This window comes from Camponotus vicinus, unplaced genomic scaffold (assembly GCF_025532165.1).
Source record: "Camponotus vicinus isolate PSW18456_S1 unplaced genomic scaffold, iyCamVici1.0 SCAF_11, whole genome shotgun sequence".
NCBI classification, from domain to species: Eukaryota; Metazoa; Arthropoda; class Insecta; order Hymenoptera; family Formicidae; genus Camponotus; species Camponotus vicinus.
The window spans coordinates 8,471,469-8,480,202 of NW_028141947.1; the positions used below are offsets into that span (position 1 = coordinate 8,471,469).

Below are 8,734 nucleotides of genomic sequence, written 5' to 3' on the forward strand. Positions count from 1 at the left end.
GAATCACCCTGTATGCTTCAGCAAATGATAAACGCAATTGAACGAATGATCCATGTCTCGATCGCCCGCGATTGACGTAAAAGAAAGAAGGCGACTGTGACAAGAAGTATGGATTCAGGTGGCATTTGATCGAAAAAGTTTCTCGATGACGATTATAAAGATTAATAGCACAGTTTTCGTTCTTTTTTTCAGGCAATTAGCAGTAAAATTTTGTTTTACGTCATGATTTCTTATTAATTGTCGGAGATAATAATTGAGCTTATGTCGAGAGTGACAAATTGAAAGAGATAAAGCTTGACACACAAGTGCGAATTATATCACATAGTCATGTGAGCGTCTCGAATAAATAAACGAATGTGATGATTGAAACAACTTCAAATTATATTTCATCGATTATTACAAGCCACTTAATTAATTTCAAAATATTAAGAATGACGCATTTTGAAAATTATTTACGTGAAAGATTCTTGCTAACAGCTGCAATCTTTTTTATTATACAATATATCGTTTTTGTTGAATATCAGTACATTTTGTGACCAAGAATCAAACAGTCTGAATATAATCTTTTTCAATTTTAAATTACCTTGATTGCCGATTCGATTCTTGGTATTCTGACCAGGTTGGGTGAGAAGGATTGCGCAGGTTCCGCATAAAGAAAAGTAAAGAATCGACTCATTTAAGCCTAGAAAATGACGTGATAAAATCGTTGGATACGTTGTCGGAGTCCAAGTCGCGGTCAAGGAGAATCCAAGAAGGCAATTACGTAGGATCGAATTGCCTGAAGGTTCTGAAACCAGAACTAGTTAGACAAGATCCCTCGAGTTCCGACCAAGAGCCAGTCTCATCTACGAATTATGTTTCTTTGTCGAACAAGCATAATTCAACATATGAATGCGGAGTTTGAGAATGTAATATGTCAAACACGGACGGTTTAATGCTACCAATTTTCCCATCGACAATGCCCGGTTCTTGAATTAAGTTAGTGAAATATGCAATCACTGGCAATAAGATTGATGATGGTAAGATTTCAAGCAGATTGTTACGATGAATGTATTAAACGAAGTATAATCTGCGAAAGATATCGATCTCTAATATCGCCAATCTAACAAAGTGTGTTTTATTTTGTTGCCAAAAAAAAAATCGATCTGGTTAGGTTATTCTAAAAATAATATCGTTTCAAATATTTAATTATATTTAACAAATTTATTATCCAGTATTATTTGGTAATTATGATTAATTACCATCCATATAATCTATATAATCGATTGACTGGCGTGTACAATCGTTGGTAGTGCAACCGACAAGTAGACGTAAGCAGAACGTCGAATTTCAGCGTGTTTCCTGATCGATTGCCACGAACGTTCATCGTATAATCGATAGTATCCTGCTGGCAACGCAAGCGGCGTCGAAATGGCTGCTGGCATCTCGTTATTCATTTCCCTTATGACCGACAGCTCGCGCGCATCGTCATCGTATCGTCATTTGCGAGTTCTCACTTATATGCCCGCTCTTTTTTCTTCTTCCTCTCCTTCCTACCATTTCGCCTCCATTGAACGCGCTCGCATTTTCTCTTATCCTTCCGGCGGCGCCATCGCCGCCCCATCCACGATCCGTCAATTTCTCATTTTCCGGAGAAAATAAATGGTGCAAACTTCCGGTTATATAGAATCTATAACGCGTCTGGTGATTTTCCATTTGTTGCCACTTTCTGTGGTCGGAATTTCTGCTCGTTTTCCCATAGCGGGTCCAATAGAGGAGAAAATTACAGGACTCTCTTCTTTATTCGCCGAAGACCTGCGAGATAATTAGAAGAATGCGCCGTCTCGCATTTCTCGTACTATTGGCTCACATATATTGCACCCTTCATTTTATAAATATACAGCAATCTCAAAGAACAATAGTAATTCTTAAATATTTTTTATTTGCAATTGTCGAATGCAATTGTTCAGAAATGATCTAACATATATCGCGATTGTTGAACTTTACAGGGAAATTAATGAGAGGGTTAATCTATATCATTACCGCGAGGTCCAGATATCGTTGCATTCTGTGATTAGAGGGGGTAGAGAATCTGCGGTACGATTAATTCATGTCGGTCGATTGGATCGAGGTCGTAGCAACATCGAGTAACGCAACCACTCGAGTACCGGCGATCGCGATGAAGAAGCAGAAGGAGCAGGGGTGACGATGGTCGAGAAGGGCGAGCGGGGCGAAAAATAGAAATTAAGGGCCGGTGAGTTATCGCGGTTGCGTGAGAAGCGGTTGGAGATAAATCAAACCGCAGCTTCAACCGCAACGCCACCCCGGGTTCAGATCACGAACGCAAAAACTCCATGGCAAATCCTCCGGGGATTAATAGCGCTCCGCGTCCTGGAACCCACCAAGCCCTGATTGGTCCAATTCTCTCATACAGCGCGCGGATCGAGCAGCTTTTTCCCTCCCACCCTTTTCGTATCCCTCGCACGGGGTGAGGGGACATTTTGTTTTTTTCTCACATATCCCTGTCCAATTTTAAATTGACAGATATTCAAACATTGTCAGGCGTGAATCGATGTTTCCTTTCCATCTTCATTGAGAGAGAAAGTAAAGAGTCAGTTCACTTTTGAAGGGATAATTTATAGAACAGAATACATATTCGTGTGTTATTGGCGAAAAATAAGATGATAACATCATTTAATGATTTAATTAAATCCAATTAAATTTTCTGTGTACTTGTCTTTTTCATTAAATTTATCTAATATTCTTCTTCTCCCCATGTGTATTAAAAATTCAATATTTGTACATTTTCGATATCTTTCTTTTCGACTTCACTTTTATAAATTTCAGCTATAATTATTACAATCATATCGTTGCAATTCTTCTTAAAAGTGTTTCTGTAAAAATCTTTATAAAAATTTCCAGAGACGCTTGATTTCTGGAGAAGAAATTTGATGATTCGATTTGTCTATCTCTCACCAGTCGATTCACCAGTCAATTTCAGCGAGTTGCTTTCAAGAAATAGCTAATACAAATAACATAGTCTCGAAGAATTATGCTTCTTCGCAGGCTATTAACGGCGATCCGGCCACATTCCATGGGTTTAAATTTCTTTCGAACCGCAGGCTGCAGAGAATACAGGTAAGATAGTTAACGATTTGGTCGCGTTTACATATATAATCCGAGTTAAGTAGGAACTAAACCATGATGAGGGCTCTCACGAGGGGGCCGTACGGGCCATCGGTTCTGCGGAGGATAAAAATTCACGTTCTCCTTCTTGAAGCCACCTATAAAATAGCCATATAGCCATGGAATATATTAATACCGCGGGCGTCAAGATTTATATCGGATATTGGAATAAGTATCATCTCCGAATATGCCTTCGTGAATATTTCACGCGACAGCCCGTATCTTTCGTTTAATCGCGTACAAGCGGCACGATATTCCGATAAATCATGCTTCGTAATTTTTGTCTGTTGCCGTCAGTGCTGGAGGAGAATAAGAGTCTGGAAAATTGAATTTAATATAAAAAGAACAATCTGTCCGTAATATACATGTATATACACATATTTATAAAGTTAAAACGATAAGAGCTCCTTTTTCTAATTCGATAATTGATGCTTGCGACTTGAATTTTTATCTATTCTCGTTACACACTGAAAAAAAGGCTTGGTTATAATAATCCAAACTTGATAAATGTTACCCACCGCTGTGGTGAAATAGTTTCAACTAAACGTATAGGTGATTAAGACGAAATTATTTAATTATTTTTAATATTTAGTGAACTCGATTAAACGTAAAATATTTATAACTATTTTTGGAAAATGTTTATAACTATTACTAAATATTTTGTTATTATTATCATACTTGATGATAAAAAATAAATATTTCAAAAAATGCATTACTAAATGCATCTCATAGATTTACCCAGAATTTTTTTTTCAGTGCACAAGAAAGAACCACCATAAAAATTGCGCCTTCATCAGATAAGAGAATGTTTCACACAATGCGCTTGTGTCTCGCAATATATATTATTTTTCCATATTTTTCACGGGAAATAATTCTTCGCTCAGTTAAAAGATCGCCTTGATAATTGAGAACTCGAGAAATGGAGTAAATATAGGTAAATCGCTATAACAAGCACAATGATAGTCCAACTAATCGTTAGATACGCTGTGTTAAACACCCTGATATGAGGGCTGTACAGGCGATCCGCGATATAAATATAATTGAAGGTGTGAAAGCCCGATCGCGACAAACGCACCGCGAACGTACCTCACTTGGCCGTGGGCTGCGAGATCGTCATCTAAATTGTAACGACTTATTGCTCGTAAGTTATGCGCCGACCGTCGGCCGCTGATCTTATCCGAGTGCAATAAAATACGTGTGTGACGCACCTGTCATCGTGTCATTACGTAACGATCGCGCGTCTCGTGACATATTTCGCTCTGTTAATTTCATCAATATAACGAGGCCAGTGGTAATCGATTAAATTAAACGAGCTGTTGGAAATTATTTAAAGCAATCATCGTAATTAACGTCACGCAGGTATGGAAACGAGTGAATAATAAATTAAATTTTCTTCGTCGAGCCTTGTTATTGTTTTTTTACGACAAAAGTTAACAAGAGATATACAAATATTTTTCTCGTTATACAAGAAAGAATCACATAAAAATTGCGCATTCATCAGATAAGAGATAAATCGCGTTAAAATTCCTGCAAGTTATTGGTATGAAAATTGAATCTACATGTATATTTTACGATGCATTTGTAAAGAATACGTCTTAATGTGTTATGTTAACGTTTTAATATATATTGATAAAATAGCAAAAAATTAATGATATTAAATAAAATTCTAAATCCTCTCAAATTTACAATAATAAAAGATGTGGTATTATAAAATATTATATCATATAAAATAATGTATTATGTTGAAAGAAAGTAAATTGGAGAAAAAAATCAGAGATACGTACTAAAAATTTTATACATGCGTGCGATGAATTTATACTTTTTTCAACGAGAGAGAACGCGTGACATAATTTCTCTCTTTGGACTCTGCTATGATTTCTCGTTTCTTATATAAGTTACCCACGTCTCACTTAACTCGTGTGTCTGTGCGAGTCTGAGTTCCCCAAGATAGTCGGCACCCCGCGAATACAGAAGACCAGGAATAAAAGAAAAGGAGAGAAGAGGAGAGGGACGGTTCACCACATTATGCGACTCGAGTTCTACTTCATCGAAACACGAGTTGGTAGACAGAGACTGGATCCTGTGCCGTCCGCCATTATCTGATGCAAACTGCGGATAAGTTACTGATCACCTTCGAAAATCGTATAACGGTTTGTTCGAATTCTTTTATCTGAGAAAGTGGATTACAATTTGTATAAAAACATCATTTATTTAATGTATATCGAAGCACTTTAAATAAATTAATATATATTAATTAGATGATAAAAAACATAAAAATAAAATATTAATATCATAAACAATTTTCAGATAAATAAGGAATAAATAAAACACAAATAATTAAATATATTTTGCAGCTAAAGATATGTTTATGATAATTAAATAAATACTTTTTATAAATACGCATACATTCTTATATGAACTAAAATATAAATTAAAATATAAATACCTCTATCACTTTTTTGTTAAATAATAATGTACAAGAATAGAAAAAATTATAATATGCATTGTTGACACAATAATTCTTTTGAAAATTAATGATAAACAATAGCACATAATTGATTTCGTTCAATCGAAGAATGTTAAATGTTTCAAAATTCATAGCCAAGCATTGAAATTCAGAAACAGATGGCATAGGACAACGAAAAGGGGGCCAATAAAGAGAGAAAATGTGAAAACGAGAAAGAAGGCGGATATAGAAAAAAAAGAACTTAAAGCATTGTGTAGTCGGAGCTCTACTTCATCGAGCGGGCAAATAACGGACTGGGGCCCGTGTATCCGCCATTGTTTGGCCCATGTGAAGAGGCATGCGGCCATGTTTCCTCCCATGTACTGGGAGACCGGATAAAAAGAGGATGGCAGAAGGGGAGCAGGAGGTGTACGCGTAAGGTCGGCGAGAACGAAGGAAGGAGGGGGGCTTCTGGAAGGGCGAGGAGCCGGTTGTGGGCCCGAGAGATCGTCCAGTCTACGTGGCACGCATATGCGTTAATACATGTGTGTTTGAGTGTATGCGTTTGCACTTATGTAATTACGAGTTACGTTTCTATCACAATAACATAATTAAAAAATAATTTTTTCCGAATACAGGAGAGAAAATAATCATTTCTTGTAATTTTTTCTTGATCAAAATAAAAAAATTCTAATTATTTAATATATTTTATCGTGTTATAATTACAATATGACATATCGAAAAAATTTTATTGGATTTAAAGTTAAATTGTTAGAACCCTCCAAATAAATTTATTATATATAGATTATGATTAATTAAATTAATTAACGAAATTCAACCTAGTCGAATTAACATCTAATTTTGTAGACAAACATATGCATGTATTTGACTATTATAAAAATACATCTACAAAATAATAATGCACGTGTACTCAGAAATACTGTTATAATGGGGATGTACATAAATGTGTGCGTGTGTTTATATTGACCGGAGCGCATGTGTGTGCGCGAGGAAGCCTTCGGCTCTCGTCAAGTAATTATATCCCCGTAACGATCGGTCCATCAAATCTGATCACCCGGACGGGAAAGATTCTACCAGCACCACCTTGACGAGCCGACACCGACACGCTGGCCGCGGCGATGCAACGAGATGCTGCTATCCGTCGAGAGCAGCGCCGGTTAAATGAAGCTTTTACGCACGCGGCTGGATTGAGTTTGTTATGGGATCAACACTTCCACGGCGCCTTACTGCGTTAGGCATACGCTCTCGGCCTTAGCCTCTCTCTCTCTCTCTCTCTCCCCCTCCCCCTCTTCCTTCTCTCACTTGCCCACGCATAATCGTTTCTTAAACATAGACGTATCACTTCGACGGCTAAATCGCCGAGATGCTTCCTTCGTGCCGCCTTCTCGTCCACTTTCTTTTTGTTCCCCGTACCAATTATTGACTAAAGAGAATTTGGTAGGGATTAAATAGGAGAAAGAGAAGGGAAAATATATCATATAAGTGTGTATTTATCGCTTTTTATATCGAGAGATAACTTTTATTATCGAAAAATAAAATCAATGAGATAAATAAATGAAAAATTAATATCGTAAAAATGTGTAAAGTATAAATGAAGAGGAGCGGAATAATAAAAAATTCATTATATATTATATTCGATGTTACCGATCATTTCGAATGATGAGATCGATTCTCTTTTGCTGTCGTAAAACCGACGGTATGCTTTAACCGCGCATCGCAAATTCCGTTAATCCTTTCGTACCTCCGGCTTTCGCAAAAGAGATGTGTTTCATATAAAGACAGTTTTATAGGTTTTTAGGGGTCCAAATTTACCATCAAAATTTAAATTCAAATGGCAGATTCAAGATGGCGACAATGAAAAGCTTAAATATCAATATATTTAAAATATGACCTTAAATTTTATTTTTTTAAAATATATATTAATTTATTTTAAATATATATTTTTTAAATATAGTTTTTTCCTGAATATACATACACACACACATGTTCGATTCGTAACGTTGTTATACACTTTTTTTTGCAAGCCGCGCATCTGCCGCGAGACTTGGATGCCCGTCGCACGCGTCGTTTACTTTGATTACACATATAAAATATTATAATATTTATCATAATAAAGTTGTAATCGCGTTTAAATAAAACTTTAAGTTTATAATTAGCGCATAAATTCCATAATTTTTCGATTAATATATGGTTAATCTTCATTCTCTAAAAATTTGATTTTTCGCAAAGTTTAGATAATTATATTTTATTGTAAACATTACATTTTAAAGTGCGTGATTTTTTTACATGTAGCTCGAACCTTCTTCTTTAAAACAAGCCAAGGTAAAAGTCGATAGGATTATTTGTTTAAAAGTTATGATTTTTTTCGTAGGGACATATATCCCGGAGGAATACGAAAGGGTTAAATAGACACTTGATTAACAATCGGATGCGAGTAACGAAATTGTAATACTCCGAAATTTCACCGCAAGTACATGTAATGGAGGTACAACCTCGTCTCCGATAATGAATACACCGTCATTTTGTGCCCTGAGCTTAATGTGTCCATGAATTCGCCTCGCCTCCATCCCTTAAGGGAGAAACAAGCAGTTAGCGGTGGAGGGCGAGTCTGGGGAAGATGGGGCGGATTCTCCACGGCAGATGTTACGTCTCGGTCCATCTACGGGATAATTGAGTATTGTAAGCCGACAACAAAATCAAATTTCCCCGTGTGTACATATACTCACACCCCTCCCCGCACATGGCGACAACAACGCGTGAATTTCGTCGCCATACTCGTTGGTTCGCGCGCAATTTTCTCATAATTCGTGCGAGTCGCTTAACGACGAAAAATTTGCATGCCGTAATGACAGTGCGATTTCAGACACGCGCAGGCAGTTTAATCTCCTGTTCAGAAACTTGTAAGAACGATTAGATGTAATATTTCGCATGTATTTTTTCGTGTAACCTTCTTGCGATATATTTTTCGCAATATTTTATTCTATGCTGTTCCATTATAATTTAACTTTATATAATAATTACCAAATAATATATATAATATATTATATAATATATATTAATTATCAATGTAATTAAAGATGTCATTATGACTTTGTTTATAAA

General features: G+C 36.2%; 2 long non-coding RNA genes across 3 annotated transcripts; one reads left to right on the forward strand and one right to left on the reverse strand.

Annotated features, from left to right (window-relative positions):
- Positions 1-484: 484 nt before the first annotated feature.
- On the forward strand, positions 485-4,712 carry LOC145961633 (uncharacterized). The gene is made up of 3 exons (XR_014435664.1): positions 485-1,019; positions 2,902-3,117; positions 3,922-4,712. It is a non-coding gene; the product is annotated as an uncharacterized LOC145961633 (long non-coding RNA).
- On the reverse strand, positions 2,686-4,495 carry LOC145961631 (uncharacterized). 2 transcript variants are annotated; one of them, XR_014435663.1, is made up of 5 exons: positions 4,252-4,495; positions 3,904-4,107; positions 3,180-3,482; positions 2,956-3,102; positions 2,686-2,883 (listed from the first exon to the last, which is right to left on the reverse strand). It is a non-coding gene; the product is annotated as an uncharacterized LOC145961631 (long non-coding RNA). The 2 variants fall into 2 exon arrangements; XR_014435662.1 differs by lacking the exon at positions 3,904-4,107.
- Positions 4,713-8,734: the final 4,022 nt, after the last annotated feature.